Raw genomic sequence first — 12,433 nt, 5'->3', positions numbered from 1 at the left:
ACAGCTTACATATCTAGCATCACACTGGCACTGAAATTCATATACCACATTACTCATTTATGTGATAGAACGTCTTTTGTGCTTGATGACAGCATGCTGTTAGTAGCAAATACCACTCGTGTTGCTACCGCATATTTCACCTGTTGCTCAAATTTTTGAGATACCTTGCCCTTCCAGGGTAATCTGAGGTAGATTGGGCACTTTTCAGGGCCCTTATGCTCATTCATGAGTCTGTGTGATATACTGTGAAAAATGATCTGATTAGGGTAGCCATTATCCTGCAGGATGTCTTTAATGTGCCCTATTTCAGCGTCAAGCTTGCATGCTGAGAAAATGGCTCGAGCCCGATTTACAAGGTTCCTGACAAGCCCAATCTTATAGTGTGTAGAACTGTAAGAATCCCAACGTGTATATTGACCAGTGAAGGTAGGCTTGCAGTATTGATGGTGGTAGAGAACTCCCTGGTAGATTTCTCAACTAGTACGTCATGAAAGGGGAATTCATTTGTCTGCACAATTTCATAGGTTAATTTGAGCCCAGGATGGAGCCCATTAAGACATGTAAGGAAATGATTACGTGCAGCTGCGTATTTAAATATAGCAAACATATCATCCACATATCAGAAATATGCGAGGGTTAGGAGGTTAGGTGCCATTCCATTGAAAGCACGTTTCTCATGGAACTCAAGAAAGATGTTTGCAAGAGCTGGGCCTAGAGGGGACCCCATGGCAACACCATCTATTTGGACATAAATGGTGTCATTAAAACTGAACTCAACTGCATGAGTTGTCGAGTTCATAAGTTCAATGAATACTGATTCACACAATAGCGGCGGGTCTAGATCGACATATGTAGTGCTGCAGCACAAATATCTATGGCTTCTTTAAGTGGAACATTAGTGAATAGGATAGCAACGTGAAAAGAGCACATGCATGTACTGGGAGTTACGTATATTGATACACGGGATCCTGTTCTTTGCAGACAGAAAGAACATATACATACGTTGTGTCTGTTTCAGCTAAACAAAATAAGAGACAGCCATTTGCTGACTCATTCCTCAGGGCAATGCCTTGACCAATCAGAGTCACCATCAGTGGTGCATTTTCCATGGCAATGCCACTTGCCACCAGTATAAATTACTGTTTCCCCCTTATATTGGTTTTCTTGCAAGTGTCCTGATGAGTGCAAGACGAAAAGCATAGACATGTCTCTTTTTTCAGCAATATTCAAGTTCTGTACTACCAAATGACTATTAGTATCAGAACATAAGAAATAGGAGCACAAGTAGGTTATTTGGTCCCTCAAGCCTTTTCCACATTCAATAAGATCATGGCTGATTTTCTCCTTCAGCTATGCCTTCCCTTGATGCTCTTGATATCTAAAAATCTATCAAACACTGACTTGAATATACTTAATGACTGAGCATCCACAGTCTTTTGGGTTAGATAATTTCAAAGGTTCTGAAGAAATTTTTGCTTACCTTATTCCTAAATGGTTGACCCCTCATTCTAAGACTGTGACACCCAGTTCTGGACTCCCCAGCCAGAGAAAACATCCTCTCAGTGCCCACCTTATCATGCCCTTTTCTGTATGTTTCAATGAAATCACCCCTCATTCTTCTAAACTCAGGGGAACATAAGCTTTAGCTCTTAAGGATTTTGATTGCTTAAACAAAATTTATTTCAGACGCAAGTAACTTTGTTCTTCCTGCCTTGAAGCCTCTTATTCTGCTATTTACATTATAATATATACATTTTGGTTATACTTCCTCACATGCATTTGCAACAGGAGCTGAGACTCCGTGGCACCCTGGGTTTTGGTGCATTTTCAAGCTTGTGTGAGTGAAGCAGAACTGAAAGCTCCAGGCCTCACACCGAGAGGAGCAGGGAAATCCCTTTCATGCATTTTAACAGCATAATTTGACATTTTTTAGGTAAGTGTGGTGAATTTTTTTTCCAAATGGTTAACTTTTTAATGCATTTGTTCTGAAATTCCTTTTATTTTTCCATGTAAATAATGATATGAGTGAGCAAATAAAATGCTGGCTAAACATCAAACCTGACTTGGTTGAATTGGACCTTGAATAATAGTGGTACAAGCTGGACATTTGAACAGATTAGGATGCTTAACCGATTAGATCATGGCTATTTGTCCAATCACTAAACCACGACATACAGATTTAAAACATGACATGTGTTATATACAGAATTTTACATTTTGTCCATGTATGAGGATGTTAAAAATAAAATGCATATGTTTGCAGCTGGTAGCACATTGTGTGAGAAACCAAAAGAAGAAAATTATATAATGCAGAGATTTACTTAGCAACTGGAAAAATCACAAAGTGGCATTGAACAGTGAGAGAATTTAGGATAGCATACACGCTAGCATTGAAAATAACAAATATAATCACACAACTTAGAAATTACAAAATAGAAACAGTCCACGTTTCTACATGGACAGTAGTACTAATCACAGAAACCCATCCTGTTCCCATATCTTCTTATTTTTTTGTTTATTCAACCATATATCTAACCTAGTCTTAAATGTTGATAGGGTGAGCTAAAAACTTAATAACCCCAAAACAGATCTATGTATCATGACAGGCAATTAACCCAGGCCCATTCAAAGTAATACAGGCGACCCGCCAACTTTGTGCTGCCTGGTTATTTAACTGAGGCAGCGTGCAGCCCAGTACTAAACACAGCAGGGGCCCAAGTTCATGCATGGCTAGCACCATTTAAAACTAGTCTGCACTACTTCGAGCCCGACTGCACCTCTTAAAGGTGAGATGCATTTTGGCTGCAGTCATTGCAGAAGAGTTTATGAGCAGGAGGAGTGGAAATGGTACATCAGGTGAGAGATCATGTCCCAAGTTCTTCAGTGCAGTACAGGAGGTAAATAGGAGGAGCAGATAGCTATTGTGGTTAGTGTCAGCACTCTGAAGACCTGGATATAGTCTCACAAAAAATTCAATGAACTCACGATTGGTCAAGATCAATAAATACACCATCACATCCCATGTACCTACAAATGAACCAATAGCCTTGTGTGCTGTCAATTCATCACCCCACCAAATCTCATCTCCCAACAATCTCAGCCTCACTTTACCCTCACACTCTGAGCACTGCAACAAGCCTCACACTCACATCTCACAGCTTGCACACACTGTCAACTATTTAACAATGGCAGGCACATGACCTAAACACATTGCACTACATTCACAGACACACTTCCTTCTCCCTTGTAGGACAAGGCAGACCATGATCAGAGGCAGTAGCACTTACCAACAAGGTCAAGCATGTCTGCATGGCCCTCAACCAATGGAGGAGATGGTCCTGCCAACATTGATGAGGCATGACTATAGCTGTGGTCAGTGGCAGGGTTGAAACCATAAAAGGTAATGGTATGTTTCCACCTTCTCACATTCCACTTTCCCCTCATTCCAACAATCCCTTGTTACTTACAAGCTGCAGATGGTGTAAGCATGTACTCCTCACTTTCCTCGACATTCCTCACCCCAACCCCAGCCTTGTGTCTTTATCTTTTCAGGTACCCAAGAACTGCCAATTAGTGAAGAACAGAAGTGTGATGGAATGTAATGAAGTAGAAACACTGTCATTTGACCTTACACTCACAGATACCAGTTCAGATACTGGTACTGCATAAACTTTAGAACATAGCATGAAGGCGGGATCTGCATGCAGCGAGTCACCAGGCATGATTGGGCTGCAGCCAAGGTGCGGTGGGGTGTAGGATGACATGGGTGTCAGCTCCTGAGAGGGTGAGATCGCAGATGAGTGCTGCTGCAGAGGGCTCAGGTGAGGACTTTGTTGCGGTGATGTACAGAAAAAGGTCGATGGGGTATGTAGAATGGTATGCTTGGCACATTAGCAGGCCTGCCAGAAAGTCTGCTGTCACTCTCAAACAGCATGGGAGAGCCTGGCTCCAACTTGGCACTTGGCTTTACACAGAGCTTGGAGCTCATCACTTCCATCATGGAAATGGTAGTGAACTCTGTGAGAGCACATGCAAATCCAATCATGATGCAGCAACTGATGTCCGAAGTCTCAGCTTCCAATGCAGCAGAAATCATCCAACATCTGAATGCGGCAGTGGAAGCTCAGATTGAAGTCATGAAATCCCAGCTTGGTGACCTACATGCTGGACTGCTGCCATCGTGTTGTGGATGCCAGTGCTGAAGGGGCTTGTAGGTTCTTAAAACTGCCCAGCAATCTGGGCTCCAGCAGATTGTTAAAATTGCTAAGGCACTGCTCCACCAGAGTGACAGTGGAGAACCTGCTGTCCTATCTCCCTTGTTTTTGCACCTCTGCCACTCCACCATTGTCATGTTGTTGCCCATCAGCCAGCCAGTCCAGACTTCTGCTGCCTGTGCTAAGGGGGTGCAGCCTGAACATGGGTTTTCTAAACCCAGAGCTGCAAGTAGACATCCTGAAAGAGCAGCCACAACTGAAAGACAGGCATTGGATTCCCTCACAGGGGCTGCAGGCCATCCTACAGCATAGCACACAGCTCCATGCTGGCTTCTCAAGACATCCACAATTTTCATTGGAATTGGCGCTTGGACATTTGAAGGTAGTTCATGTGAGAAAGTGGCATGGATCTTCGTCTGACCGGCCCCCGGTTTCCTTTCTCCTGATCCACCTTGGCATGGTGTCCTGCTATTGGCTGAATCTCTTGCTGATGCCAATTCACCAATTCACCAATTGACTGTCCCTTTGAATGGCCGCTCGGGGCTGCAGGAAGACTGGGCCGACGAGACCCATGGTGGCTCTAACGGCACTTCAAATATCCACATCCAGGCAAGGGTACGTCTGCCAATGGGTCTCTGACTTTGATGAGCGAAGCACCTCTTCTATGCTCACCAAGCTCCTGCAGCCAGTTAAAGCTGCCCTGTCCTTCCCTGCAATGCCCCTGTCCTTCCCTGAATTATCCGCGTCCTTCCCCAAAGTGCTCCTGTCCTTCCCCACAGTGCCCCTGTCCTCCCTGCAGTGCTCATGTCCTTGCCCACGGTAGCCCAGTCTTTCCTTGCATTGCCCCCATCCTTCTCCACAATGCCCCTGTCCTTCCCTACAATGCCCCTGTTCTTCCCCACAACGCCCCATTCTTTCCCGCAAAGATCCTTGACCTCACTGCAATGATCTTTGACCTTCCTGCAATAACCCAATCCTTCCAAGAGATGTCCCTGCCCTTCCCGCAGTAACTCACTACTTTCTCTCTTCTCTCTGCAATCATTACAGAGTTATGGAAGGGACCTCCAAATGATTCAGCTTCTTGATTTACCTGCTCACTGTCAACTTTAAATAGCCAGGGAACTGAAGGCCCATGATTTCTGCAGGTCTTACATTGAATTCAATGGTACCACTTGATTGCAAAATGTTATATGTAAATGCGTAACAACGATCTGCTAAACAACTTAAATGACCTTCCTGCCGGGTTTATTTGACATTGCTGTCCCACTTTTTTCCCATCACTGGGATAATTCAGGCCGTTGATCCCGATGTTGGTGATCGTACTTGGCCTCCCGCACAATTAAACATCCCCCTTCGTTCCCCATTCCTTCGACCAGCATTAAATTCCACTCAATATTTCAGGTCAATGACCTTTCATCAGAATTCATTCCATAGATGTTTCCAAACCTGCTGAGTATTTCCAGCATTTTTTGTATTTGTTATGAAATATTAGATCTTTTTGTGAAATGGGGATGGAGAAGGATATAGTGTATCAGTTACTTTCTTTGTCATGAATGGTACACTCATTATGATATCACTGTCATCTATATCTCTTTATGAACAGCAGGTATATACTTAAAGTGAAATGAAAATTACATACAGTGGAGTAAATTTCAACATAAATTCAGCAACAATGGGTAACAGAACATATATATTTTGGGCATTTTTATTTCCAACTTGTAATAATTTAGCATTTTAGTGCTTGGAGAAAACATTTTAACAGATGCTCTTGGAAATGTTCATACAGGAAGTTTTGAAAAAAGGATCCCTGAAGATTTCAGTTTCAGGTGGTTCATTGCATGCAGTCTCTGGTTAGACCTGTTTTCTCATGGGATGTGAGCATCACTGGCTAGGCATTTCTTGACCGTCCCTAATTGCCCTTGAGAAAGTGGTGATGAGCTGCCGTCTTGATCTGGTGCAGTCTGTTGCAGGGACACCCACAGTGCTGATAAGGTGAGGGTTCCAGGATTTTGATGCAGTTATAGCGAAGGAATAGTTCCAAACTAGGATGGTGGGTGATGGTGGTGGCGTTCCCAAACACTTACTACCCTTGTTCTTGTAGATCGTAGATAGGTTTGGAGGGTGCTGGTGAAGGAAGCTTAACAAATTCCAGTATTTCAGTTTCTTCAGGAGATTTTGGAGAGGAAACTGCTACATGTTTTCTTGCTGTGACAAAATGTCTACTGGAAAGCTTTCCTTGCAGCAGAATGGCATGCATGACTGAACTTTGATCAGTAAAAGCAGAACTATAAAGATAAACAGAAGTAGACAGCTCCAATGCCTCCATTTTGATTTTGTAATAATTACTTTTGAACTTGATTAGAATATCTTAGAGAGGGAGAGGAATCTCAACAGGAGGCCCTAAGTGTTCAGTATCTGAACTCCAACCTGAACTTCAGCAAGCAACAATGATTGGAATGGAATCTTCCCACTTTGGGTTCCGCTTCCACGAGTTTTTCCCAGGCAATTAGCCCTTATTCTGGTGCAGGCCTCCTGATGTGCCAGGAGCCTGGCAATGCACCTAAGGCAGTTTGAAGGTAGGTGGTTGTAATCAGCATATCGACAGGTATTTGGAGCCGTTTCTCCTGCACACTAATCCACAGGATGTCTCTGGCTGCTATTTATAGGCAAGTGCCTTCATCTTGTGTCACCCACACGTTCCTTATCTGCCTGGGTAATGCTCATTTCTCTTAGTGGGGTTGTTGACTGGCTCTCCCTTCATCCCCTTCAATTGATCCTCCTACATTTGTATGTCGTCCTCCATTCTGAATTGAATGTTGAATGGAGAGAGGGCCTATTGATCATCTGCCTCCCATTAAATTATGCCAGTGAGCATGCTACCCTCTGAAACAGGTGGGCTCAGGATCTGGAAATGGTACCTGATGTTGAGTTCCTGATAGCTGTTGGAATATTCAGTCCCATGTGTCAAATGCCTGCATTTCAGTAAGGACGTCCTCACTGAAATCTCTCACCTGCTACAGCTGCAACTGCAACCTCAGGGCAGAGCAAGGAGCACATGGCCATTTGCTGTGTAGGTGGCTGTGTCGATGAGTTTTTATGCTTCTGACTCCTTCCAGGCTGGAGCTGGAGATATTTTGCTAAGTCTCACAGTTTGCCATCCAGTGAGGCTCTCTACTCAATGAGAGCTAATTCTCTCCGGCCAGAGGCCAGCTGGCAGTGCGAACACATGGCTTCACTAGGATTGCAGGCCTCTCCATTGCGCAGGATGCCATCGCTTTGTGGGTGCTGCATGCCAGCTCTGCCCTGTAATGGAATTGAAAGGGATGCCATTCTCTCAAGGTCCACCTAGTGTGTGACCATGTAACTCATGCAGGTCAATGTCCTATATCTTGGCAACAGTCTTGATGTCTTCAGGCAATGACCATCTCCAACAAGATACAATCTAACCATCTCTCCTTGACATTGAATGGCATTACCACCACTGAATTCCCCACCATCAACATTCTGGGGGTTACTGTTGACCAGAAACTGAACTGGACTAGCTGCATAAATACTGTGGCTAAGACGGGAAATCCTGCGGCGAGTAATTCACCTCCTGACTCTTCAAAACCATCTACAAGGCACAAGTCAGGATAGTTTCAGAATACTCTCCACTTGCCTGGAAGAGCGCAGCTCCAACAACACTCAAGAAGCTTGACACCATTCAGGACAAAATCCTGGAACACTCTCTTTTACAGCACTGTGGGTGTACCTACAGCAGATGGACTCCAGCTGTTCAAGAAGGCGGCTCACTGCTACCTTCTCAAGAATGATTAGGGATGAGCAACAAACATTGGCCTTGACAGTGACACTCTCACCCCATGAAAGAATAATAAAACAAAAATCTGTTTGGGGACAGATTTCTGGAATGCTGTGACAAGCAAGCTCTTTTGCACACTAATCCGTTGTCACAATATGTAGTCTGAGCTTCTACTGCAGCACTCAGTGGCTGCTCCTTGTGCTTCACTGGAAGCTACGATATTGGCCATCAGACACTGTGCCTTGGTTGGGTCCCAAGTGTGCTAAAGGTGTTGGCCACCATTTTCATGTTGGAAAAGATGGGCTCCAAGCTCTGCACAAAGCCCTGTGCCAAGTTGGTGCCCGACCTCTCCATGCTTCTTGACATTGACTTTTCTTGTGCATACACATTCTTTAGGCTGCCTCATTAAAGTGCTCACCTGAGTCCTCTGCAGTGGAGCTTGTGTGTGACTTTGACCTCCGTGAGTTGGCGCCCATGCTATCCCCGCCCCCTGCAGCATCTCACCACATGCAGATCCCACCACTATGCTATCCTTTCAATTAGACACACTGTCAGTGTTTGAGTTGGTGGCTGCAATTGTGTAATGAAATGAAAAAGTACCTTTATCATCACTATATCCTCCACTGCCTGGCCAGGTTGCACTTCCAGGATATCTGAAAGGAGAAAGGCACAAGGGAGTGGGGTGGGGTTGGGGAAGTAAGAGGTGCATGCATACACCATGTGCAAGCTTGTAAATCAGAAGAGACTGTGGGATGAGGGGGCGCTGGACAGAGTCAAGGAGAGAAATCATGGGCTTCTCCTCTTTCTGGGCCCCATATTCACCAGCCCCCCAACCCCCCACCCTTTAACCCTTAACAGCTTCCATTTAGTGCCTTTGTAATGCGCTTTGGGTCCTATAGAATAGAGTTGTGCAGCACAGAAGGAGGCCATTCAGTCTATCGAGTCTGCACTGGTTCCTTTGAAGAGGAATTCAGCCAGTCCTACCTGAACTCACAACACCACCCCCATCACCCACTCTTTCCCTCCAATTTTTTTCTCCCAAGTATTAATCCAATTTCCTTTTGAACACAAATTGGAATTTGTATTTAACACAATATCAGGGAGTGAGTACATTCCAAATCCTAACCATTCTTTGTGTAAAAGTTTCCCTCGTGTCATCTCTGGTCCTTTTGCCGATCAACTTAAATGAAGTCAAATCTGGGCCATCTGATTATTGATCCTTCAGCCATTGGAAACAGTTTCTATTTATTCTATCTAAACCCTTCACAATTTTAAACACTGCCATCCAGTCCCCCCAGGCTTCTTGCTCGAAGGAGAACAACCCCAGCTTCTCTGAAATAAAAACAGAAAATGCTGGAAAATCTCTGTAGATCTGACTGCACATGTGTGGGGAGAAAGAGTATGGCTCTTCTTCAGAGCTGAAAAGAAATCGAAATGTGATGGATTTTATAGTATTTAACAGGGGATGGAGCAGGTGGAACAAATAGAAGGTTAGGGATAGGCAGGAGCTTAGGAGAGATTTGACAAAGATGTCATGGACACAGGGCAAAGGCATTGTGAAATAAGGTGCTAATGGTGGCATAAAGGTCAGACAGCAGAATGTGTTAATAGCAGTACAAGGGTCAGCACTTTCTAAAAGCAAAACAGATGACAGACTGGTTCCCTTGTAGTGGGGGGGGGGAGGTGTTGAGAGAAAAAAAGATCAAAATGGAGGACAGAGTTCATGGTCTGAAGTTGTTGAACTCAATGTTAAGTCTGGAAGACTGTAAAGTGCCGAATCGGAAGATGAGGTGCTGTTCCTTCGGTTTGCATTGGGCTTCACTGGAACAATGCAGCAGGCCAAGGACAGACATGTGGGCAAGAGAGCAGGGTGGTGTGTTGAAATGACAAGAGACAGGAAGGTCTGGGTCATACTTGCTGACAGAGCGAAGGTGTTCCACAAAGCGGTCATTCAGTCTGCATTTAGTCTCCCCAGTGTTGACGAGACTGCATTGGGAGCAGTGAATGCAGTAGACTAAATTGAAAGAGGTGCAAATGGTGCAAGTGCCCTTGAAAGGAGCATTTGGGGCCTTGGGCAGTGAGTAATGAAGAGGTAAGGGGGCAGGTGTTACACCTTCTGCGATTGCATGGGAAGATGCCATGAGAATGGGGATGAGGAGTTAGGAGTGATGGAGGAGTGGACCAGGGTGTCACGGAGGGAACAGCCCTTACAGAATGCTGACGGGGAGGTGCAGGGGAGGCAAAGATGTGTTTGGTGGTGGCATCATGCAGAAATGGCGGAGGATGATCCTTTGAATGCGGAGGCTGGTGGGGTGAAAAGTGAGGATGAGGGGAACTCTATCATGGTTCTGGGAGGGAGGGGAAGTAGTGAGGGCAGAGGTGCAGGAGATGGGTCAGACGTAGTTGAGGGCCCTATCAACCACAGTTGGGGGTCCTTTGGTTAAGGAAAAGGAAGACATGTCAGAAATGTTGTTTTGGAAGATAGCAGCATCTGAACAGATGTGGCGGAGGCAAAGGAACTGGAAGAATCGGATGGAGTCCTTACAGGAAGCAGTGTGTGAGGAGCTGTAGTCGTGGTAGCTGTGGGAGTCGGTGGGCTTGTAATGAATATTGGTGGACAGTCTATCACCAGAAATGGAGACAGAGGGGTCAAGGAAGGGAAGCAAAGTGTCAGAGGTGGACCATGTGAAGGTGAAGGATGGGTGGAAATTGGAAGCAAAATTGATAAATTTTTCCGGGGTCCAGGTGAGAGCATGAAGCGGCACCAATACAGTCATTGATGTACCAGAAAAAAAGTTGTGGAGGCAGGGTCCCGATTAGGACTGAAACAAGGAAGTTCACACAGCCCACAAAAAGCCAGGCATAACTAGGGCCCATAGCCACACCTTCTATTTGGAGGAAGTGAGACACATTAAAGGAGAAACTGTTCAGTGAGAGAACAAGTTCAGCTAGGCAGAGGAGAGTGGTGGTGGATGGGAATTGTTCAGACCTCTGTTCAAGGATGAAGCGGAGAACCCTTTGACCATCCCGGTGGGATATGGACGTGTAGAGGGACTGGACGTCCATATTGAAGAGGAGGCAGTTATGGCCAGAAAACTGGAAATTGTTGATATGACGCATCAGAGGAATCACAAATATAGGTGGGAAGCGACTGGACAAGGGGAGAGGGAATGGAGTCAAGATAGGAAGAAATAAGTTCAGTGGGGCAGGAACAGGTGAAACAATGGGTCTACCAGGACAGTCTTGTTTGTGGATTTTGGGAAGGAAGTAGAAGTGGGCTTTGCAGGGTCAGGAGATTATGAGGTTGGAGGCTGTGGAGGAAAGATCTCCAGAGGAGATGAGGTCAATGACAGTCCTGGAAACAATGGCTGGATGTTCGGTGATGGGGTCGCGGTCCAGGGGGAGGTAGAAAGAAGCATCTGAGAGTTGGCGCTCAGCCTCTGCAAGGTAGAAGTCAGTATGCCAGACAACAACAGCACCACCATTGTCAGTAGGTACGATCACAAAGTCAGGGCTGGACCTGAGGGACGGGGTACAACAAGTTCAAAAGGAGTCAGTTTGGATTGGGTGAGAGGAGCAGAGAAATTAAGATGGCTGATGTCACACCAGCAATTCTCAAGAGCAAGTAAGAAGCCAGAAGGAGGGGTCATGGTGGAGGGAGAATACTGGAAGCATGTGAAAGGATCCGTTTGTTGGATGGAGGAGGACCTGCCCCAAGATGTGAGCATAGAAATGGTGAGCCACGCTGAGCCCAAATTCATTGAGGTGAGGGCAAGAGGCGATGAAGCTGAGTCCTTTGCTGAGTACAAAACATTCAGCATCAGAGAGGAGATGGTCAGAGGCCCATCTTCTCTATTAACCCTCATCTCTGGACCAGTCTAGTGAACCTCTCTGAACCCCCAACAAAGCCTTTACATCCTTCGGGTGCCCAGAGTTGGGAACAATAGTCACAATGGGGTTGAACTGTTTTATTTTGGTTCAGCAAAAATTCTGGGCTTTTGTACTCTATGCTCCTATTTATAAAGCCCATCGAAAGCATAGTTTTCAGTATGATATACTTTGCAACCTGTAATAATTATGGTTTTATTTAGTGTGTAATGTACCTTTAAGAATAATACTCTTTAAGGAAGATCATATGATCTGTAGTATCCAATAGGAGATTAATGTGGGCTACCTCAGCAGTCAGTGTAGGGATAGAGTTGGAGTTGAAAGCACACGTGTAGTTGCTGCTGAGTATATTGTAAATAAACCTAATGTTTCCAACCAAGAAGTGTCTGAGATCAACTCTATCATTAATAGTACAACTGGGCCACCCTACAACAAACTGGCAATGAGCATGGGATACGATTCAGGAGAAATAAAGTTAGAAAGAAATCAGCACTGTACCTTGCCCAGTGATTGTAAGTAGCAAGCTCCGTTA

The sequence above is a fragment of the Carcharodon carcharias genome, chromosome 11, assembly GCF_017639515.1.
Source record: "Carcharodon carcharias isolate sCarCar2 chromosome 11, sCarCar2.pri, whole genome shotgun sequence".
Classification (NCBI taxonomy): domain Eukaryota; kingdom Metazoa; phylum Chordata; class Chondrichthyes; order Lamniformes; family Lamnidae; genus Carcharodon; species Carcharodon carcharias.
Note: the sequence above shows the minus strand (reverse complement) of the source record.